The sequence below is a fragment of the Acartia tonsa genome, chromosome 3 (genome assembly GCF_053477335.1).
Source record: "Acartia tonsa isolate MP-2025a chromosome 3, ASM5347733v1, whole genome shotgun sequence".
Lineage (NCBI taxonomy): Eukaryota > Metazoa > Arthropoda > Copepoda > Calanoida > Acartiidae > Acartia > Acartia tonsa.
Window position 1 is genome coordinate 56,564,055 of NC_137262.1, and position 25,692 is coordinate 56,589,746.

At 30.9% G+C, this 25,692-nt stretch overlaps 1 long non-coding RNA gene across 1 annotated transcript; it reads left to right on the forward strand.

Annotated features, from left to right (window-relative positions):
* Positions 1–20,491: 20,491 nt before the first annotated feature.
* LOC145315312 (uncharacterized) lies at positions 20,492–22,195 on the forward strand. The gene is made up of 2 exons (XR_013878030.1): positions 20,492–21,742; positions 22,078–22,195. It is a non-coding gene; the product is annotated as an uncharacterized LOC145315312 (long non-coding RNA).
* Positions 22,196–25,692: the final 3,497 nt, after the last annotated feature.

Below are 25,692 nucleotides of genomic sequence, written 5' to 3' on the forward strand. Positions count from 1 at the left end.
TAACCGTTTTTGGCGTTTTTTGGTGCTTTCCCCCGGCATTAAAGCCCGTTTTCGAACTAAATACCCGGTTATTTGGCCCAAAAAATTAAAAATGTAATTTTTGAACGTCCAAAGTGAGTTGTAGAGTAGCTAATACTACGATACGATCCGCAATTGAAAACTACATAACCTCATGTAATTGATAGAGCTACAAGTAAGATACAAAACGATTTATATCACATTTAGTGTTTTGGCTATAGGTGCCACCCTTTTCAGTTAAAAAAGCCCGTTTCCTAGAAGTTTTATAACTTTGATATTATATGTGGACGGGTATCTTTACTCGCGCCGAGCAGGGCAATAAAACTAGCGGGTATCTTTACTCGCGCCGAACCGGAGTTATATAGAACATAATTAAACGATAAAAAAAATCATATAAAAAATAATAATTTGAATAAAACGATTTCACAAATGAATGTAGTTGCCAATAAACTTTAAATTTCACGAAAAAAATCACTAACTTTACTTCATAAACAAAAAAGTTAGGAGGGGTATTTTAAAATCACCTCGTTTTTCTTGGTTTTCAAAGTTTGTTGAGCTATACGGGCAAACGGAAGTAAGCAAAACTGCCTGCTCCAGGGGGAAATGAAAACCAGGGTAGTAGAGGGGGGATTCATACTGAGAATGATGCAATCCTGAAACTGAAAACCGTTTTTTTTTCGGCATTTTCTGGAACCGGGCGTTAAAAGCCGGTTCGTCACTAATGGGTTAAGAAAGAAAATTTTATCAGTAATTTAAATCAGGTTTGGCGAAATCTGTTCGTAGGGAAGTTTGATTCAAGGGGATTTATTCAAGTTGGGTAGGTATGTAGAATATACGTGAATATTATGACAAGGGGAAAATTGTTGTCAATTTAGGTTGCTATATTCCATGTTATTTATTGGTCAGTTCGTTCATCCACCAGGAGGGGAGTGAATGGAGTAACGGGTATTTATTCAATTACGGTATTAAACTGGATGTAGAATATACGTGGCTATCATGACAGGGCAAAACTTTTTGTCAATTTAGGTTGCTATTTCCCATGTTATTTATTGGTCAGTTTGTTCATCCACCAGGAGGGGAGGTTATGGGGTAAAGATGGTGAAGAGGGAAATCACTTTATTAGAGTACATGATAATCTAGTGAAAGATCCAAGTAATAATAAATCCAATGGTATCAAACCATTGTGCTGTTATTTTATCAATAAAAAAACTATCATAATATTTTCTTTATAATAACATTTTAATTATCAGGCAACTAGAGAACACTTAAGGGATAAGACAATGGACGATAAATTGATATACACTCCCAGTTCCTTTAAATAAAATTACCCCTTCTTTAGATTAAAATTATTGGTGGAAAATCTTGGGGCACACCTGGTTTGTACAGATTTTTAGTTTTTTTACACGAATAAGATAACGTAATTATAAAACTTTGGGAACTAGTATACTTTGCAGTCCATTGCACCCTTCCTCCCAGAATTGTTTTAAAGATGCTACCTTTAACAAAAACCTTGATTAAGATATATAAAAGTTTAAACTAACTCAATAAACTTGAAACCTTTAGTCAAAGCCATTGATAGATATTCTCAAATTTTATCATGTGTTCAGTATAGCTTGGGAACCGCTGGATTAGAACATTTTCTCAGCAATACTGAAACATCATGTATAGCATCGTATTATTGACAATTTTCCACAAATATTAAAATACAAGTAATAATATTGATATTGATGTTGGATAAAACTGCTGAATTTGTGTCACTATCCCCATCTTTAGTCGGAAAACTAAATTTTGAAAAAGTTTCACAGTGATTCTGGAAAAATAAACCAGGAGGAACTTTGTTTCCTCAAGGATGTGCGTTGACAATGAGGGGTTGTAAGGTAGGTGCACCATCAAGATATCGAGAGGGAGGTAAAAATTCCGGGGGGATCAAACATTACTTTGAAATCCTACCTAATGGTGTAATTCAGTGGGAGATTCTTCTTCTAAGATATCATGGATGAGCTTTTTACTTTTTATAATAATTTTATTTTTATAAATCCGGTATCTTTAGGGATAAGACAATGGAGAATAAATCGAGGTAAACTTCCAATTACGATGAACAAAATCATCTTTAAATTTCAATGTAGTTCAACCAAAACATCATTTAAGTACACAAAGTTTATTACAATTAATAATGAGATAATAACAAAAACTTTAATGCAAGATAAATTTTCCACCCCTTTATGTAATATCAATAAAAAACAGTAAAGTACTATAATCTATGTTAATAAATTGTATAAAAAGAATTGTAAAAATATAAACAATTTATTTAATGTTGATAGAGAAGCCATAGAAATACATTGATAACAACTTCTTTACATTTTTCAGGGATAAGACAATGGACGATAAATCAATGTACACTCCCAATCATGATGAACAAAATTGCATAATACATAGATTGAAATTATTGGTGTGAAAGTTTAAACAATTTAATAAAGTTCCCAAAGTTTTAAACTTCCAAATGTGAGATTAAAACACTTTCGGGACCAGTATAATTTACAGTCCAAATTTTCTACCCTCCAGTTAATAGGGCACAACAGTAGAAAGGATACCAACATACCAGTACTTATGCCTAATGAGTAGCTTCGCTAATAAAACTAGACTGACTACCATATTCACTTGCAGTCAGCTATAACGCACAGAAAATGAACATAAAATGTTTAAATAGTAGCCTCAGATCCAAATACAATTGGAATATAAAATTTTTCGCCTGGCTTAGTTTCTGCAGTTAGGTACTTAAAATGGTTACGAGTATAATAAAGTGAGTCAATCTGCAATTTCTTATAGTTTTAATAAAAATACAATATCAATACATTTTAGATTCTAGTTTAAAAACATATGATCTTTTTATTGATATTAAGGATCGTTATTTCTTATGATAATTGTTAAATTTTTTGATTCTTTCACATTTGAATCCATATTGATTTTGTAGACTATTAAACATTAAGAATAACCACTCTATTTTATCGTTTTCAATTATTGTCCCCACTGTTTTGAATCAAATAACAACTCAATTCTATCAAATTATTGTCCTCACTGTTTTAGTTGTCTATAATACCATCATAATAACTCCTCTATCTTTTACCCTTATCAATTAACCGTCCCTACTGTCTTGGTTGACCATAGGACGATTGTATAAATCATTCTATTCTACCCTTATTGGTTTATTGTCCCCACTGTTTTAATCATAATACTATAAGAATATCCTCTCTACTTTATCGTTATCAATTTAATGTCCCCATTGTTTTGGTTGAAAATAAAGAATAGAACAAGAATAACCACTCTATTCTATCACATTCTTCATGGTTGGCTATAATAAAAGACAGAACTACACTCTATATTACCCGTGTCAATTTATTGTTCCCACTCTTTTGGTTCACTGTACTACAATAAAATTAATCACTCTATTCTAGCATTATTAATTTATTGTCCCTACTGTTTTGGTTGACCGAATTTAAAATTAAAATAACCACTCTATTTTATCCTTATCAATTAATTGTCCCCCTCTTTTTTGATGCAAAACACCACTCTATTATATCCATATCAATTCACTGTCCCGACTGTTTTGGTTGACCATAAGACACTAAAAATAAACAAACACTCGATTCTATCTTAATCAATTTATTGTCCCCTCTGTTTTGGTTGACCATATTACACTATTATGTCAATTTATTGTCCCCACTTTTTTATTTCATCAAAATGCAATAAGAATAACCACTCTATTCTATACTTATCAATTCATTGCCTCGACTGTTTTGGTTGACCATAAGACGATTAGATTAACATAATTCCTATATAACAAGTCTATAAACAAGGATTTAAACCCCTGTTAGACTTTAGTTCTGTTATTATATCAACATAAGATGATTAGATTAACATAATTCCTATATAACAAGTCTATAAACAAGGATTTAAACCCATGTTAGACTTTTGTTCTGTTACTATATCAACATAAGATGATTAGATAACAAGTCTATAAACAAGGATTTAAACCCCTCTGTTAGACTTTGGTTATGTTATTATATCAACATTACAGGATAAATTATAGGTATCTTAAGGGATAAGACAATTGACAGTGAATAAATGTTCATTCTCACATAAACGACCCCTTAAATAGTGGATGTAAATATTCTTTTTTTCTCTCCGAGGTAGTCATTTATTTCCCAAGGTAGTCATTTTTTTCCCTGTTATCATTTTTATCCCCGAGGTAGTCATTTCTTCCCCCCGAGCATGGCAACCGGTGAACAGAATCTCAGTTCTGCACCACAAGCCTCGATGGCAACCGGTGAACAGAATCTCAGTTCTGCACCACAAGCCTCGATGGCAACCGGTGAACAGAATCTCAGTTCTGCACCACAAGCCTCGATGGCAACCGGTGAACAGAATCTCAGTTCTGCACCACAAGCCTTGATGGCAACCAGTGAAAAAATCTCAGTTCTGCACCACAAGCCTCGCACGACTGAAGTTCCCATGTCTATACAGTCATATTTATATGAAAATCTAAAAAAATATTTTTAGAAGATTTTTAAATTTTTTAAAAAGATTTTTGGTTTTTTTTTCTGTGAAGATTTTTGAATTTTTATTAATTACTAAAAGAAAGCATAATTACCTCGGGGAAAAAATGACTACTTCGAGAAAATAAATGAAAATTAAAAACCAAAATTAAACCACATTTTAGCATAAAAATGAGTTTTTGTTTAAATGAGAATGATATTCCTATCCAGTTTTTTGTTCAGGAATACCCCATTCCTTTAATTATAAAATTACACCTACTATAGAATAAAATCAATGATTAAAGATTTGAACCAAATAGAATTCATTAGAGGTAGCCAAAGTTTTTAAGTCAACGAATAAGATAAGAGTTTATAAAACTTTGAGTACAATTATAATTTCAGTCTAATGTCCCCTGAATTGAATTACCATTTTTAAAATATCGATAAATGCCATAATGGCGACATAATTAGTTGTATTGTGTGTTAACGGATGTTTACAGATTCAACAGGGTTTATTTAAGGACATTTATATAATCATTTCTTTATCTATAATATGTCTAATCTAATACATTTTTATGTGTAATATTTCAACAATTTAATAGTTATTTATCGCATAGTTTTATAGTAATTAATTTTCCAGTATCGCTTCGAAAATGATTAATATTTTAAGGCTAGATACTGTTTTTAAAAATCCTATTGAAAAAAAAGTGAGGATTTTTGCTTGTCCATTAATATCTCGCTATACACTGAACCGTTTGGGTTCTCGATTATGGGATAGGTTTACATAGGATCCGCGTTGTTTTTAGTCTATTTTATTTTTCAATTCAAGTCTTGGGATGGCATTTTTTTAGGGCTGCAGCTTAGTGGACATAACTGTCCTTGTTATCTAAATATACTCTTTTTGTGTATAAAATAGCAGTATATAAAAAGGTATTAGCACTGAAAAACTTTTTTTAGCAAAAGTGCAATTTTTTTCATTTTTTTGCACATATATTTAGAAATAGAAAAGGATTTTTCATTTTCAAAAGTAAAGTTATTCTGCAAGTTGGTCTGTATGTTAGTAATGTTTTTTAGCAATATATTGTGTTTAAAATCGTCATATTTGTTTTAAACTTTTCTATAAAGGGATCTAAAGGGATAAGACAATGGCCGATAAATTAATGCACGTCCCCAATGATGATACACAAAATTAACCCTACTGTAGATGAACATTAGAGGTTTAAACGTTTGAACATTTATCTTAACCCTTAACGGTCGGGGGGGGGGGGCGTTGAACGCCCCCCCATCCGGTTTTTTCTATCTCATTTTCTGAGTGTGAAAGATAAAGAGCCCAAACTGCTTGACTTTTTAAGTATGGGTATGACACATAACTGAGAGTTGGAATTTTTTGAATATCTCCATCCTGGCGGGCACAGGATGCCAGCAAACCTGGCAAGGTCATCCAGGTAAAGAACAAAAATTTGTTTTTGACTTAAACAAAGCATTTTATCTTACCAAAATACTAAAATATCCTCTAGTAGTACATCCTCATATTAAATACAGGTGTTCAAGTCAATTTCAGGTTCCAGGTATGATCCTGCAGGTCCTGATCCTCCAGGTCTCCAGAAATCTTTAAAATGCTCCTGTGGCCGCAAATTTTGACTTAGAGACTTCAAATTTTAAACTTAAGCTTTTCTTACATGTCTACATAATGTATTAAAATTTCATAAAGATCCGCCGCCGTTTTCCCGCCGACCGCCGACTGCGGCGGCTGGCAGCTGCCAAGTACAGCTCCGGCCGCTGAAACTTATGTTTTAATATTTCAATTATAAAATTTAAATAAAAGTAAACATTTTCTGCAAAAAAAAAATTTCTTCTAGCTTTAAAAATAAAAGATTACAGCCGTTTGACATTTTTAAGTAAAAAAGTACCTAAAAACAAAGGTTGTTAAATAAAAGGGTGAAGGAAGCGGAAATTGGCCTTGACTTACTTAAGGTCGGAAATTCACCATAACACAGGGGACTTGCACAAAAAATTTTAGCCCTCTAGCTCTAATAAGAACTGAGATAATGAGGGGGGGCGTTGAACGCCCCCCCCCCCCCCCCCCGACTGATTAAGGTCCGGCAAGGGGCCCGACTGTTAAGGGTTAATGAAATAACTAATAAAAATTCAATAAATCCCCAAAGTTGTAAAGTTAACGAATAAGAAAGCGTTATAATAAAACTTTGGGGACTAGTGTAACAAACAGGCCCTTGTCCCCTCTCTCTCTGTTGAAGATTCCTGTAACGATTAGAAAATCTTACATCAAAGAGTAGCAACCTTAATATCAATACGACTAAGTTTGTACGTCCATTCAAAATATTTTTATAGATTTATGAAACAAATTCCTTCCTATTAATTTGAGTTTTTCAATATGTTTCTTTAATATAAAAATTAATATAGATATTTGTTGATTTTCTCTTTTATGGAAGTTATCGACCTTGTTTTTTTGCACATATAGAGGATAAAAGCAAATAAAATATCTCAAATTATTTATTTATTATATTCGTTTTTTCATATGATAAAAATAAATAAAAATTGATGTATTGCCATTTAAGTTTCTATTTTTAACGCAGGTAAAGGAAAATGGACGATAATTAAATAATGTAAGATTTTCCTAAACATTAATTTACCACGAAGGAAGAGGACATTAGACTGTAAATTATACTAGTGTCCAAAGTTTTATAAATACATTCATTATTCGTTTGCTAAGAAACTTTGAACTTTTCTTAAATCAGGATTGGTTTGTACAAACTTTTTTACCAATAATTTAAATCTTTAGATGTAAGAATGAGGATATATATCCGTTTTAGTGTCTATTGTCTTTTCCATTAAGATCTCTGAAACTAAAAATTTTTAGGGATCTAAAGGGATAGGACAATGGCAAATAAATTGATGTACATCGCCAATGAAAATACACAAAAAAAAACACTTCTGTAAATTACAATGAGTGGTTGAAACGTTGGGACACTCAACTGAATAAACTAACAATAAAAGTTCCCAAAGTTGTTAAGAAAACGTTAAAGTTTGGGAACTAGTGAAATAAATAAACAGCCCATACAGTTACGAACTTCGCTTTTATTAATGTTATCATTCTAACATCAAAAATTACTTCCTTCAAGAAAAAAAAACTATATATTCATAAATTTTTGAATAAAATATCGAGTATATAAAAATTCTTATTGGCATATATAAATCTAGGACATTTGATCAGTCAAGAAACATTGGAAGAGATATGATTTCTGAAGAAAAAAATTTTGGAAAGCTGAATAATTATTTATCGCATCGTATTATAAACAGCTTTCCGTGGATATTAAAATGAAAATTATAAGATTTGTTAGACCCGGAGACCGCAGGACCGGACTAACAAAACTGGTATTAATTTATTGACTATTTTAACATCCATAGAAAATTGTCTGTGATTTAATGCTATACATGATTTTTCAGTATGGCTGAAAAACGGTTGTAATCCAGCGGATATTATTCAGTTTCGAATCCATCCTATTATATAAAGTAGTAAGCGTTTTTTGTCTGTCCCGAAGGATCTCAATAACTGCTGAACCGATATTGTTCTCTTTTACAGTGAAGATTCTTATGGGTCCTGGGAAGGTTTTAAACTATTTTTGGGGAGGGTGTCTTCACCCCCCTCCCCCCCAAAAAATATTCTTTTACTCTTTTGAACACAAATCTAAAATGGGATGAGGTCGACTTTTCCCCCTCCTAGAGACTTGTAGGGGCGTAGCCGCTAGTACCTACTAAAGCACCCAAGATTTTAACTTAAAGGACAACCATAAGAAAACACTTTTAATTTGTTTAAAAGTTACAATTCTTTACTTAACCTTTTTGTGGATCAATTCATTACATCTAATCTTACCATTATTAGTGTTATTGCTGCATTAGGTGTTTTTAAAGTCTTTATTATGATTTTAGCTTTGAACCCAACACCTTATAAGTTATTTTTTAGAACCTTTCCTCATACATTTGACATTTGATGATAAAAACAAGAATATTTTTGTTATTAGAAGCGAAACAACAATATTCAAAATAAAAAATGGACAGTATACTGTAAGTGTATTAGATAAAAATAAAGAAAAAATTAACGTTCAAAGCCTTTCAAACATATTCTATGTTTCTCTTCTACCAACAGTTAAACATAGGGACAGACATAACCTAATTGTAGAAAAGCTGCACTCCCAAAAATATAGTTTTGATCTGTATTTCCTAGATCGAGTGTAGAATATAATTTTTTTCCATCAAATATTCATAGTCAGAGACTTGGTAGGGACAGGACAATGATTTATATTACAATTAAATTATATGTTACAGTGGCTTTGCCATTAGCCTCTAAAACTCCTTCCCGCTTAGCATGTTTTTTTGTGGCTTAGGGCTATTCCTCTTATATGAAGGTTACATATTTTTTGGGGGAGGGTTTATTCAACCTCCTAAGAAAAATCGCTTCTGGAAAGAAACATCACATAGTTAGAGGGAGAGTGTAAAAAATAGCCTAAAAACATCCCATGATTTAAGTTTAAAATAAATCCTGGGACTTATGTATATACTTTTAAAGCGAAGAAACCAAGCGGTTCAGTGGTAAGCCAAATCTTAATAGACAAACAATACAATATAGTGATGAAAAATCATACATTATTCAGTAAAACCTTACTACTTTATATAATAGAATAATATAGCTATAGAGTTGCTACGCTTATAACAATTTGGTGATGAAAAATCATACTTTATTCAGTAAAACCTTACTACTTTATATAATAGAATAATATAGATATAGAGTTGGTATGTTTATAACAATATGGTGATGAAAAATCATACATTATTCAGTAAAACCTTACTACTTTATATAATAGGATAATATAGATATAGAACTGCTACGCTCATAACAATATGGTGATGAAAAATCATTTATTATTTAGTAAAACCTTACTACTTTATATAATAGAATAATATAGATATAGAATTGCTATGCTTATAAAATATGGTGGAGAAAAATCATACATTATTCAGTAAAACCTTACTACTTTATATAATAGAATAATATAGATATAGAATTGCTACGCATATAACAATATGGTGATGAAAAATCATACATTATTCAGTAAAACCCTTCAAAGTTTTAATATACACCAAACTAACAATGGAAAATTAGATGAATTTGTAGAAAAGGCAGTTGTGTGTAAAAATAATATTTTTTTAATCAAAGCTTTTTTATAATGATGGTCAGTATGACCGTCATTATTTCAGTATTGAAGCCTTTGCATGATGATTCCAATAACATTTAGGTAAGATTTAGGAAGCGTTGCAACTCTATAATAAATTCAAATATCCATAGTGACATAAATTGTATTAGTTTCCAATTTAAGATGTTTTTTTCAACAGTGAAGATCTACAATTTTTTTCCTTCAACACTACTTACTTAAAATACAGCTCATACCATTTATCAGATATTGAGATGTTTGATGTGGCAAGGAGGGGGGGGGGCGATTTACCCCGCCCCCATCAAAGCAGATGGTTGAATTATTCATATTTTCAGACTTATAATTCCCCCCATACTACCACCACCCCCCCCCCCCTCCCCCCACAACACTGAATATCCCAAGAAAAGTTAATATAGTTTGAAATCTCCCCCCACCCCTAGAAATTTTCTCTAGCTTTAAAATTACTTTTCTAAATTGATTCAATTTTTTTTTAAACAAGGATAACAACATTCATAAGTAGAGAAACGCACAGAAAATATGTTGGGAGATTCATCACAAGAAACATAATATACTAGCAGCTGCACCCCTAACATATAGGGGCTCTATATTACAAGGGGTAGGAAATAGCAGAAAAATAGTCTAGAACCATCCCAAATTCTGAAAATAAAATAGCCTTATAATATAAAGTGATCAACACAGTTTAATTAAACATGTTATTTTTATTTGAAAATTACATTTTACTAATGGACAGGCGAAAAGAATGAAGATCATTAGTTATAGGAATCTTAACGTCAAATTTGATAATTCTATCTCATGTTGCAGCCCTTATTTGAAATCGTATAGAAATCCTAGGATTAAAGGGTAAAATAAACCTATATTAAGTTACTATTCTGCATTAAGTAGATGAAAAATATCAGAAATATTAATATACATTCATTTCCAGTATGGTTTTGAAACCGATTAATATCCGCTGGATTAGAACCGGTTTTAATCCAAACTGAAAAATCATGCATCGTATCGTATCATTTCCAGTTTTCTACGAATATAAAAATGTACAATCATAATATTAAAAACCAGTCTTGTTAGCCCGTGCCTACTGCATCTCGGAGCTAATAAAACTGGTTTTAATCTTATAATTGTACATTTTTATATCCGCGGAAAGCTGTTTATAATACGATGTGATATGTAACTATAACCTTTCTATTCTTTTATGAAACTAGATCTAGCTAACGTAAATCATCTCTTATCACTATAGAGTAGCTACGCTTTTATATAAGTTGAAGTAATTTTGTCCTGGGGGGGGGGGAAGAGAGAGAAAAGCAATTTCAATTTTTAAGGTCATTTTTTTCTCTCTTCAATATTTTGACTTGGGCACCAGTTTAAGTGGCGCAGATACTCTATAACTAAGGAACGTCTATACGTCCATCGTTTATTCATCTGTTTAGTTCACTTACACACACGTATAAAAGTTAAAATAAACTTTGCTTTTTGCATTTTCTTTACTTGCTATCACATAAACCAATTACATGAACTGAATATTCCATACGATTTTCTTCGCATCCGATTAGCCCGGGCCTTCAGTCAATCGGAGTAAATACAACTCGTATTCATCTTATAATTTTTTTTTTTAATATCTGCAGAAAGCTGTTTATAGTACGAAGGAAAAACAACTTTTCTTGATTCCAACTGTATTTCAATTTACCACTCTTTTGTTATCCAAACTTATGTTATTTTTTTCCAAATGCTATTTGTGGTCATAAGTGTCTTTGTTAAATTGTAACTGTATTATTGTTTACTGTTCTTTTCCATCTAAAATTTAAATATGTTATTGCTGCGCTACTTATGGACATAATTGTCCTTGTATCTTCAATCAGGGAGGGAGGAGACACAGGGCTGTTTAATATACAAGACCAAAAAGTCTTATAATAACGTTTTCTTATTCGTTTGCTTTACAACCTTTTGGGGCTTTTATTGAATTTGATTGATTGGTTTATTTAGTTAAGTGTCCAAACTAATTATAATATACAGTGGCAATTTTGTTTATCATCATTTATACTTACATTTTTACGCAATTGTCTCATCCCTTTAGCTCCCTGATATTCGATCTTTTACCATGGACAGCATTTTTAATATTTTTAATAAGGCAGAAAATTGGCCAATTATAAATAATTTCACTTTGAAAAATAATCAATTTAATTTATAATGTATTTCTGTTTGGCCTAAAAGCTTTTATTTCAAACAAACCCAATATTTTTAAAAGCAAAGCTTTTTTTCAATTAGGTTCAACTAGTTTTTTTAGCCCCGTGGTGCCGAAGGCACCGGCTAAAAAAACTAGTTTTAATCTTATGATTGTACATTTCTATATTCGTAGAAAACTGGATATAATACGATGCTAGACATAGTTTTTTCGTATTCATGAGAACCGGTTCCTATCCACCGGATTCAAATGAATACGAGAAAATGTATTCTATCATAAAAAGCAGCAAGATATATTTTTATCCGTTAAGATTTCGATAACCGCTCAAACTTTTACATGGTTCCTGGCGTGGTTTTATGCTATTTTCTAAAGTCTTTGATGGTTTGCGGCTATTTAACTACCCTTCCTCTTATAGATGCTAGTTTAATAAGTATGCTAAAACTGGCATAATATTGACATACTGTCGTAAAAAGATATTTATTCTCATTAATATACATTTTAGAACAAACATTACTACTAACCATACTAAAAGATACCAATATCTACCAAGTTAAGATGCTAATTATGCTATACATAATATTAGTTTGTTATCGCTGCGCTTATATTGGACAAGTGTTTTTCTTGTTAAAAACATAAACCCAATTTAATCAAATATAAAACAGCCCAAAATGTTTCATTTGTTTATCAATTAAATGTATTTTCAAAATAAACAAAACTGTGGAAAAACAGAAATTTTAGTGTTATTGCCTTCTTTTTGTACATTCATTCAAAAGAAAAGGATGTCTGTTTGTGTATGTGTGTGTAGCAAAGAATCTTCCTAACCGCAAAACTGATATGATTCTCCTTTACAGAGAAACTTCTCATAAGTCAAGAGTAGGTTTAAAGTATTTTGGGGGAGGGCACTAGAGAAATCGCCCCTAGAAAATTTTACCCCGGCCCTCAACTTTTTTTTACCTCCATCCAAAATTAAAATAAGTTTGCATGTCCCTTTCCTGCAAAGCTTGTTAGTAAAATCCTTTATTTATAATAAAATAACTATATGTTTATACTATTTTTACGGTTAAAGCTTTGCCCCATAAATTTTACTGTTTAAGTTAGAAAGGAAAAGATTTTTAAGAAAGGGTTTTATTTAGATTACTGTTTAGATTATTCGTATCCTTTGATTGCACGACCTTTGTCTAAGAGTTTAATGGATATATTATTACTTAGTTCTTACACCAAATTTTAATGTTTTCTAATAAAGTGAAACTTGCAGCGTGCTAACATAACGATTACCCCCTTCCTACTGGATGAATGAACTGACCAATGAACGAGTTCCATGTTAGCAAGCTAAAATGTTAAATGACGACTAGTTTTCCCCTGTCATAATATCCTCGTATATTCTACAGCGTTTAACAGTTTTAACACTACATACAAATTTAGTTGTGTCAAGGCATTTCTCTCCTACTAGTGTTACGCACTAGACATAGCAACAGTTGGGCTTCTTCTTTAATGTCTCTAGTAAGAATTTATTCTGGTTTCTACTGCTTCTATGTCAGATGGATCACAATAATAGTTATTTCTCGCATCGTATTATAAACAGCTTTCCGCGAATATAGAATGTACAATTATAAGTTAAAAACCAGTTTTTTTAGCCCCGAGGTGCCGAAGGCACTGGCTAAAAAAATGGTTTTAATCTTATGATTGTACATTTTTGTATTCGTAGAAAGCTGGATATAATACGATGCTAGACATAGTTTTTTCGTAAGGATAAGAACCGGTTCCTATCCACCGGATTCGAATAAATACGAGAAATAGTATTAATTAGGGGGTTTCAATAAGATTAACTCACTACCTACAATGAAGGGAGGGATGGGTCATTGGTCAGTAAATTATACTGATACCCAAAGTTTTATATATAGGTTCTCTCATTCGTTGGCTTAAAAACTCTATGTACTTCTAGTAATTCTTGTTTAATTGCAACAAACTATCAGTGTCCAAACATTTCCACCAATGATTTTATTCCTTAGGAGAGTTATTCTTAATTATCGTCATTGAGGATGAACATCAATTTATTTTCTATTGTCTTATCACTTCAGATCCTTGTTAAAACGTTTATTAAATCGTTGTCAGTCCTGTTCTACAATTTTCTAAAATATTATCATAAAATTTGTTGTCAAAATATGAACACTTGACATTTATGAAAATTTATCTAAAAACTTTTCTAATATAAAATATCTTCCAAACAAACTCATAAAATATATGCGTCTGTTATTTAATATCCTAGAAACAGCTGTTTGTTTTGACTTACTAACAATATCATTTATTGTTATTAATTCAAAGCTCTAACATGTTCAATTCTAAGAAAAAATAAAATATCTTGAAAGGTTTCGTGATGATTTGATTAATATATTTACTTAAGATTCAGGGATCTTAAGAGATAAGACTATTATTGTACATTTCTAGTTATGAAACATGCAATTAAACCTTCTGAAGAATAAAATGAATGGTGGGAAACTTTAAGCAGTGCTAGTTTGAACCAACCAATCAAGCTTTAATAAGGTGTAAAACTTTGGGTACCAGTATAATTTTAAGTCCAAAACCAAAATCTCTAACAACTATCTTTAATAACAAATAAGATATTACCTTCATATGAGTATTGTGAATAACTTTTTCCAGTAAAGAATATCAGAATACACATGAAAAAAGGGTTTAAAACCATTTTCAACATTTTTATAAGCTATATATTTTTTTAGTAACTTTTATATTTCATTTTATAAAATCACAAGTTTTAAGATTTTTTGTCATTAAATTTTTCACCATCAAATAAATTTTTGCTCTTTTTATGATTTATTCACAAAATTATCAAAGAACTAAAGAAATTAAAAAGAAAATACAACGAGAGACAGACGGACATTTTAAGAGGTGAGAGAAATAACATTTTTATGCATGTATTAGGGGTGAAAAGTTGAAGAAAGGGGCGTAAAAAGATGAATTTTTGGGTCCCGGATTTAAACAGTCAATCGCCAAGAGCAGTTTTAGAGAGAAAGGACGAGAAAGTGTATGTGTGTGTGTGTGTGTGTTTGTGTGTGAGAGAGAGAGAGAGAGAGAGATAGAGAGAATGACAAACAGAGAGAGAAAAAGGGGAATGAAAAATATTTTGCCGGCTTACCCCCACTTCAATCCCTCTTTCTTTCTTTCTCTTTCTCTCTCTCTTTCATTCTCTCTCTCTCTCTCTTGCAGTTAAAGTTTGTAGCAAAACCTTTAATTTAACCCTTTCTCCACCTTCCTTTTCCTTTGTCATCTGCCCGACTTTGCAGATGTTATGTGGTTATATACCCAACCAATTTCCCTTTTTAGTAGCGAAGCTACTCTATAATTCACAATGTCCATCCGTCCTTCTGTCCGTCCGTCCGTCTGTCCGTCCGTCCATCCGTCTGTCCGTCCGTCCATCCGTCTGTCCGTCCATCCGTCCGTCCGTCCGAACGTCCGTAATTAATGAATTGGGGGAAACGTGATTTTCTCGGCTCCTATAAAAGGTAGAAGGTTAAACCTTTTTGACAACATTCCCATCATTAAGGAGCACAATTAACTATAAAACATCAATGGCGGTCGGACTGCTTTTTAGCAGGTTGTAGGTTATTTTTGTATTTTCCAAATTTTCTCCATATCTTTGGTGTTTATGCTCCGATTTTCAAAATTTTTCAGTTAAACTGTTTTTAACCTATTTTTGAATGTGGGGTCAAAAATATACTAGGACACCTATAGAATCAGACTGCAGAGCCCAAATTTGAATTAAGTCCCCAATAAACTTTTTTTGGGGGATTTAAAAATTAATTTTTAGTGTTGCTGTAATCATATTGACCGGAGCAAAAGCTCTTTTTTTACTTCGGGTAATATTGTGGCTTACAGAACATTTTTATATAATTCACTTTATATTGATACAATAAAAAAAACATTACTCTGTTCATTGGAAATAATTTTTTTTCCAAAACAATTAATTTCATTGAAAAATCTAACATTTACAATAAAACAAATAATTCTGAAATCTAACCAATAACAAGTCTTGTTTTATTCCAATTCCTAACAATTCAAAAAAAGAGTGTTTTCACAAAGTGACTTATTTCCAATGTAGTTAAATAATTTTTATTTAATTAAAATGAAAAGAATGAAAACCATACACATAAAAGATACATTCTTTTGAAAATTATTTTAAAAAATAAGTTTGAATAATCTTATTTTATAACGCATTTGTATATGTGACAAAAATAAATTTGTTGTATTGCATAAACATTTGTTGTCATTTAACCCTTTACAGCCATTTTTTATGTTTTTAAAATAAGTGAGAGAACACAAACATGTTAATGTTAATTCGTTGATATATTATAAAGAATTAACTTTTTAGTGAATTTTTATAGTAAAATCATAAGGCCTAATTTTACTCTATACCAGAATACAATATTTATGAAGCAAAACACTCTAAAAGCTACGAATTTTACCCAAATAAAAAAAAACCTTTTGCTTCGATCAAAATGATCACGGCAACAGTAAAAATTAATATTTAAATCCCCCCAAAAAAGTTTATTGGGGATTTTATTCAAATTTAGGCTCTGCAGTCTGATTCTACTGGTGTCATAGTATATTTTTTATATATGTTTTAAAAATAGGTTAAAAACAGTTTAAAGATATCAAAATTAAATTTCCCGTCGTTTGAAGAAAACAACGATTACGGCCAGACTGCCTTTTTGCAGGTTTTTTGGCTATCTTTACATTTTTCAGATTTTCCCCCATACCTTTGGTGTTAATGGTCGTATTTTCAAAAATTTTCAGTGAAAGGTATTAAAATTAAATTTCTGGAGTTTTAAGAAAAGAAACAATGGTGGTCAGGTTTTTGGCTATTTTTATATGTTTGACATATTTTCCCATATCTTTGGTATTTGTGATCCAATTTCAAACTTTTTTTTGCATTAACAGTTTCAAAATATTTTTTCACATTGTTCACTATACTTGATTTGAATAAATACACTTTAAATATACTTGTACGTATTTTTTGTGCTTCGCTACTTATGGATGTTGTCATCCTTGTTTTCCTATCAGCTACCAGGGATTTAAAGAGATAAGACAATGGCTGATAAATTGATATAGGTTACCCATGATGATACAAAAATTTATCCCCTCAAATAGATTACGATTAGTGGTTGAAACGTTTAAACACTGAACTTAATGAACCAACCAATCAAATGCAATATAAGTTCAAAAAATTGTTGAGCTAACGTATAATAAAACTTTGGACTAGTGTAATAAACAGCCCACAATGTCCCCTTCTTCTTGATCTGCTACCCATGAAACAACAAAGACAATTATTTCCATAATAAGCGCAGCATTAACTAGCTAACATTAATAGAGATAACTTACTTAAACTTGCATGGTTCTTTAAAAAGATTGGTTTAAATAGATAATAGCAAGGTTACAGGCTAATTTTGCATGTAATTTACTGTAATTATAAGTTAACAAACAACTTTAAGCTAAATTTAGTAATTTCTAAATAGTGATGAAAGTAATCTACAACTCTTTCAATTCCCTAATATTTAAAAATGTGCGTATAGTCCCTTTCGTGGCAACGCTTCTTAAGGGGCGTTTTGTCTTATTTCGCAGTAGCTTGTTACCACTGGCAATCAGACAAAATATCCAAACAAAGTATCAAGCAAGTCTTTGTCTGATAATAATACTTTCTTTGATTCAGATAGAAGTAGTTTAGTACAACATCATATTGAAAATACTGAGGATAATCTACCTGTTGAATATAGTCAAGAAAGATTTGATTTATTATCAAATAACACACACAATGATTTATTAGATGTAGAAAACATAGAGATAACAGGTGAAAAGAAAGTGCAAACACCTGTTGCTATTGAAAATCTTATATTTTTAGGTGATGTAGAAGGTGAATCTTTAGCTGAATATTTGACTCAATATCAAGAGGAAGAAACTGGAAGTAATGTGGAACCTAATACTGAAGTTGTTGAGAATGTCTTTCTGGTTAATGGCGTCCAAGAAGTCAATGAAATTGTCATTAATTTATCAGTTAATGATATGACTGTATATGTCAAAAATGATTGTGCCAAGTCTAATAACCCGAAAACCGATGCAAGAAAAAACACAATCTGTAGTCATGAAAACATTTATGTCGAGGCTAAACAAGTGTTACAAACAGCAGCTGAAAGTGTCGTTGTTCCAGATTGTGAGCAGAACCATGAAGATAATGCAAACCAAGAAGCTTGTTTTGAAACTAATCTCTATAAATACAAGGCTGTTGATGATAACATTGAACAATTAGTTGCTTATTTCTTTCTGTGAACATTGAACAATTAGAAGGTTTTCCCCTAGGGTGAAATGTAGTAATTTTGATTGTATTACTATTTTTATTGCTAGCAGAAAATTGTATCACATTTATTAGATTGCTGCATTTTATAAGCTGTATAGATATCTTTAGTTTTGAAACCAGTTTTAAATAAATGTTTCATGAAAATGTCTTATAGAAATATAATAGCAGGACAATTAAACAGGCTGCTTAATTTTTCAGGAGAAACTGAAATTAGTTTTAAATTTCTGCAAAAGAAATATAGTGAAGATACTGCAAATTTCTACAAATATTTGAAATTTAGTAATAAGAGATTCCAGGCCAAACATTCAAGGTTAAATATTAAAGAAAATCACAAAGAAGGTTTTGACAAGAACAGTTTACAGGTAAGTATAGAAGAAATAAAATTGCTAATAAGAAATATTTCAACAATTCAAAGATTTTTGAGTTTACTTGAAGGACAAGATGATGATGAAACTGAAACTATTCTTTGTTTAGAACAAGAATATGATGTCTTGAAAGAGTTATTTCTAGACTGTCTCAATAACTATGAGAAGTTTGTGGATCCTAGAGCTACAGAAGCTTCAGTGGTTGATGATACCGATGCTGGAACCAAGAAGAATGAACACTTGGATTATCTTAAACCAAACCATACCCCTGACTTTGATAGACAGATAGACTGCAAAAATCAAGACTTTGTTTCATGTACAGATAACAAAGAACAAACAGATGTTAACCAGCTGTTTACACCTGTTGCCAGTGTCAATCAGACAAAATGTTTAGTAAAAAACAAGTTCTTGTTTGAAATAACTTCTTCTCGTGAGTTATTTAGAAGGAGATTAGTAGAATCTCATACCAAAGTTGTTGAGGATATATCACAAGTTAATGATGTCAAAGAAATCAATAAAAAAGGCGTTGATTTATCAGTAGTTGAAATGAACACATTAGTCGAGAAAGATTATGCTAGGTCTAATAACCTGAAAACCAAAACAGAAACTGCTGAAGATTTTACTGAATGTAATTATGAAAGTGATTTAAAATCAAATCATTCCAAAGTCAAAGTTAGTGCTGGAAATAATTGTGGTGAATCTAGTATAGATGTGTTAGAAGTCCAAAATGTTAATCAATCATTAAATTATGATTGTGTAAAGCATAATAATTCTATTTTTAAAGATTCAGATTCAAAAGATAATTGCAATTTGAATGAAAATACTTTTAAAGTAGAGCCCAAAGCTGAAAGTAGTTCAACTTGTGTTAATGTTGAAGATATTGACTGTGATGAATATATTTCTAAAGCACAAATTCAAGAGGTATTTGAGAATAAAAATTATAAAAATGTAGTTGATGAACATGGATTGGTTCAACCAACTCATTTTGATATTGATCAAGAAGCTATTAGTGGTATAGATGAGCTAGCTTTATGTATAACTCTAGTTACCTACAACACAGGTAAAGAGAATAGCAGTATTTGCTATTTACCAGAACTACCCTTTGTACAGCCTACTGATACACCACCACCTTCAAATGTGGGAAGCTTTATTATGATGGATCATGCTAGACTAAACGGATGAATTTGATTGATTGTGAAAAAAATTAATTAATTGTTCTGAGTAACTCATAAGTAAACAGAATAAACTTTAATTATAAAATATAAAGTTTCTTGTTGCATTTAGTAATAAAGTCTAAATTACTGAGTGTTAGCTTAAATGTAATTTTATAACCAAAATTTCAGTACCATTTAAGCTCAATGTATCTAATTGTATGGATTTAGAGTATCAATAGTACTTTGTACATGGAAAGTGTGATTGAATAAGATTCAATGTTAAGATTAGCTCAATGCTTGACTTATAACTCATCAAAGCTTGTCTAATGTTTATTTATTGTACAGAATAATTAGATCAATGCTGGACTTATAACTTGTCAAGACTTATCTAATATTTATTCATTGTACAATTTAGTTAGATCAATGCTGGACTTAACTCGTCAAAGCTTGTTTAATATTTGTTTATTGTGTGAAGTAATTAGAACAATGCTGGACTTATAACTCGTCATAGCTTGTTTAATATTTGTTTATTGTACAAACTAATTAGATCAATGCTTGACCTATATTTCGTCAAAGCTTGTCTAGTGTTTGTTTTTGAAAGATTGATATATACCAAATGCTGTGCTTAAATCACTATGGCTTTGATAATCTATAAGTGTTGAAATATTTTTAAAATACAGTTTCAATGGTGATTCTATATTTCAATCACCTTGATACTTATATGGATTGCTTATTTTGCAATAACTTTGATAAGTATATGTATTGTTCATTTGTATGTAATTGAGTATTTGTAAAGATTGAGTCTTAAATGATCAAATCATTCAAAGCAGAAAATTAATGTTTTAATTTTCTTTAGTTAAAACATTTAAGCTCATACTCAAAGTTATGATTCTATAGTCTAATCGTAAAGGAAAAAGAAATTATGTTCAGTTTATCAGGTAAAAAAGAAAATAAAGTTATATCAATATTTGATTTTTAAGAGCAAAAATATTGATTTTATGAACTTGTGTTTAAATTGCTTTGGATAATTTAGAAATAGAGTGTCTACGAAAAAAAGTTATGATCAAATCAACATTATCAGGTAAGTAAGTTTTCAACCAGTAATTCAATTTACTCATCTGGTTCTGGCCAGTGTTTTGGATAAAAAATGACTTTTTACACTGAGTAAATTGAATTACTCCTCTTTAATATTACTCTATGAAAAAAAAATGTACCCTGTTTAAAAATGCCTATAAAATCAACATTTTTATTAAAAAATGAATTTTTACCTTAAAATGAAGAGAAAATCGTTGTTTTTAAGATAATAGTAAAATCAAATTTTTAATTAATTTTTCACAAAAGTACATTCTTAAAAACCGGTTTTCTAAGTAAACAAGGAAGGATATAAAAAGCCAGTGTACAGCAGATTATGTAGTAGTAGCACATTGTTTTTTAAGTAGTAGTAGTATTTTATTTGTCTTTAAATGAGTGTCAAATAGTAATTGTCTTTTAGAAACTAAGTACACACCAGAGATTTATTTGTGTCATTTAACTCAAATTTTATCTAAGTTTAGTTTAAGTTTGTGTATTTTAGTTTAATTTGGATGTATTATAAGGCAATTTTAGTTTTCAAATTAGGAGTGGAATTTATTAATAAATTGTAACTTGTTGAAGCTTATTATTTTCAACAACTTATAATTTTCAGAATATAGAGTGGTGAACTTATAACTCGTTTACTCTCTTTATTTCAAATTATTCCACTACTAATTTTATTATATTAATTACTCATATTTGTAAAGGTCCTTTTAAAGAATTAAGTAACAAGAAGTAAACTGTGTTGAGTGAACCTAGTGGATTAAAGCGTAACCAATTTTCTACAGAAAGCCCCATGCCTGCAGCTAATTGGTAATTAAATTTGTTAGATTGTTCTAAATAATAAAATTAAGTAGATATTTAACTAATTCAAAGCATATTTTTAAATAAGTCATTGTTTAAAGCAATTTTGAGCCTGAAATTCTAAAGAATTATCCATTATTTTAAGTATAATTGTGTAAACTTTTAAAAGCACATGTATTTTGTTTTGAGATTTCTTCATAAATATTGGCGAACTGCCCTGTTTGCTATATTTATTAAGAAATTGTAAGTTTCTCAATAAAATATCAGTCAAAAATGCTTAAGAAAGTATAATTTCTTACAAGAATGTGTTAATTTTAAGTTGTTTAACATATTATTTTTTATAGTTCAACAATGGTTAGAACTACTGCAGTTGGAAGATTTTAATCAAATCTACCTATTTTGTGTTATTAATAATTTGTTGTTTGATTAATTTAATGTAAACACACATAATGTAAAGACAAAAGTTTTATTTATTTAAATTCTGGTATTCAAAATTAAAGGTGTTCTATAGAGCTTAAAAGGGGCTAAAATTTCCCAAAACACTTTTCACCTATTTCTGGCAATCACCTAACCCAACCTAAAGTAACCTATCAAATGCTACTGTAAAAATTAGGGTTGGGCCGGATATCCGGTGTGGCCGGATATCCGGCCATTTTCAATATCCGGCCGGATACCGGATATTGAAACTATCTGGCCGGATATCCGGCTCTATAATTTTTTATACTTTACACCAATTATCTCTGCTTTTTAAAATTTTAAATGGCTATAATTTTCTTATTATTGAAGCTAGAAGAACATTTTTTCTGAACAAGTTTAACTTTATGTAAATTTATATAAGATTTCAGAAGAAATTTTTTTTGCTACTTTAGTATCTGGTAATTTGGCCGGTTATCCGGCCGTATATCCGGATATCCGGCCGGTTACCGGATATCCGGCGTTTGAAATCAGCCGGATATCCGGTATCCGGCCAAAAAAGTATCCGGCCCAACCCTAGTGAAAATGAGACGACACGCCCCTTAATAGGCTTTGTCACGAATAGGACTATACCCAAAAATTATTGTCATTAATACCAAATAGGAGACTATATATGTCTCCAAAAATAAATTACAGATATGAAGTACAAATTGCATTTCAGCCTTGTTTAAAACATCTGAAAATAAGTACTAATATAAAGCTTTAAAATCTTAAAATCACTCGAAGTATAAATTGTAAATCTATACAAAAAAAATCTGCAAATTTCAAAATAATAAACATTTAAAATATGGCTATATGGCAAAAAGAAAATAAATGTAATATAAAATGAAAAAAACATTTATAATTTTAAATAGTCTAAGTTAAACCACCTAGCGGCATTAAAATACACCAAATATTATCTAAATGGGAGGAGATTTCTGTGGAATTTGATAATCTTTTCCATTGGTGAGCACAGCAATACGCCAGTGGGGTGGGGGGGGGGGGGTGTTTGTTATCAAAAAAATAATGTTTCAGTGGTGAGTCTTGAACCACCCACCTTGAAACTTGACATCTCAAACCTGACGCCTTAACCAAAAGAGCTAAATCAGTATGAGACAATTATTATAGTTTTACAGCCTTAATTTACATGCCAAAGTAAATAAGATTGAAAAAAAATAATGTTTCAGTGGTGAGTCTTGAACCACCCACCTTGAAACTTGACATCTCAAACCTGACGTCTTAACCAAAAGAGCTAAATCAGCATGAGACATTTACCATAGTTTTACAGCCTTAGTAAACATTCCAAAGTATATAAGATTGAAAGAAAAATAATGTTTCAGTGGTGAGTCTGGAACCATCCACCTTGAAACTTGACATCTCAAACCTGACACCTTTACCAAAAGAGCTAAATTATCATGAGATAATTACTATTGTTTTACAGCCTTACTTTACATGCCAAAGTAAATAATATTGAAAAAAATAATGTTTCAGTGGTGAGTCTTGAACCACCCACCTTGAAACTTGACATCTCAAACCTGACGCCTTAACCAAAAGAGCTAAATCAGTATGAGACAATTATTATAGTTTTACAGCCTTAATTTACATGCCAAAGTATATAAGATTTTTTAAAAAAATAATGTTTTAGTGGTGAGTCTTGAACAACCCACCTTGAAACTTGACATCTTCAATCTGACACCTTAATCAAAAGAGGTGATTCAGCAAGAGACAATCACTATTGTGTTACAGCCTAGTTTATGTACCAAAAAAAATAAGATTTTAAAAAAATAATGTTTCAGTGGTGAGTCTTGAACCACCCACCTTGAAACTTGACATCTCAAACCTGACGTCTTAACCAAAAGAGATAAATCACTTGAGACAAAGACTAATGTTTTACAGCCTTAGTTTACATGCCAAAGTATATAAAATTGAAAGAAAAATAATGTTTCAGTGGTGAGTCTTGAACCACCCACCTTGAAACTTGACATCTCAAACCTGACGCCTTAACCAAAAGAGCTACATCAGTATGAGACAATTATTACAGTTTTACAGCCTTAGTTTACATGCCAAAGTATATAAGATTTTTAAAAAAATAATGTTTCAGTAGTGAGTCTTGAACAACCCACCTTGAAACTTGACATCTTCAATCTGACACCTTAATCAAAAGAGCTGATTCAGCAAGAGACAATCACTATTGTTTTACAGCCTTAGTTTATGTACCAAAATAAATAAGATTTAAAAAAATAATGTTTCAGTGGTGAGTCTTGAACCACCCACCTTGAAACTTGACATCTCAAACCTGACGTCTTAACCAAAAGAGCTAAATCACTTGAGACAAAGACTAATGTTTTACAGCCTTAGTTTACATGCCAAAGTATATAAAATTGAAAGAAAAATAATGTTTCAGTGGTGAGTCTTGAACCACCCACCTTGAAACTTGACATCTCAAACCTGACGCCTTAACTAAAAGAACCATATAAGCATTGGATAAAGATTATAGTTTTACAGACTTAATTTACATGCCAAAGTATATAAGATTGAAAAAAAAATTCAGTGGTGAGTCTTGAACCACTCATCTTGAAACTTAACATCTCAAATCTGACGCCTTAACCAAATGAGCCACAACAGCATTGGATAAAAATTACAAAATGTACAGCCTTACTTTACATGCTAAAGTATATAAAATTGAAAAATATTGTTTCAGAAAATATTGTTGACAGAGAGAGAGAGAGAGAGAAAGAGACAGAGAGGGGGAGAGAAAGAGAGACAGAGAAAAGTACATAGATTTCATGACAAAGGAAAGATAAAAAAAAAATAATGCATCATTCTTTTTATAAAAACCCACCCCTGTGTATGTTACAACATGTTGTGATGAACACAACATGTTTTCAAAAACATATTCAATGTCGTCTTTTTCAAAAAAAATCTAAAGAGAGTGAATTTGTGAAATAAAATGTATGAATTAAAATGTCAGTTTGTAAAGGATATTAGATTAATTTTGAATTGGTTATTAAACTATGCCAATACAAGGTGGGTTTTTAGTAAAAGAATGCCACGAAAGGATTTTATAGAAATATAGAGTGTATTTTATATTGTAAATCCATAAAAAGTAAATAAATCATTGAATAAACCTAGCCAATAGCGAGATAGTTATATCGAGCCAACTCTAGTCTTATCATATCACCCTATATCCCTTAAATCCTATTAATTATGTAAGGTTTTTGGTCTGTATCGAAGGATCTTGCTTACCTTTATAGTGAAGCTTCTATGTCTATGGAAGGTTTTTAACTATTTTAGAGAAGGGTTAAAAATAGAATTAAAAATTACCCCCAGTTTTTTTCTTTTTAAAACTCAAATTGAAAATTGTGGGGGGGGGGTCGACCTTTCCCATCCGAGCCCTAGAGTGCCCCTAGAGGATTCTAGGGGCGTAGTTTCTATATAAAGTATTAGTAAAAAAGGGTTGATTTATCAACCATTGTAATATTCCTGTATCCTGTAACATTTCTACC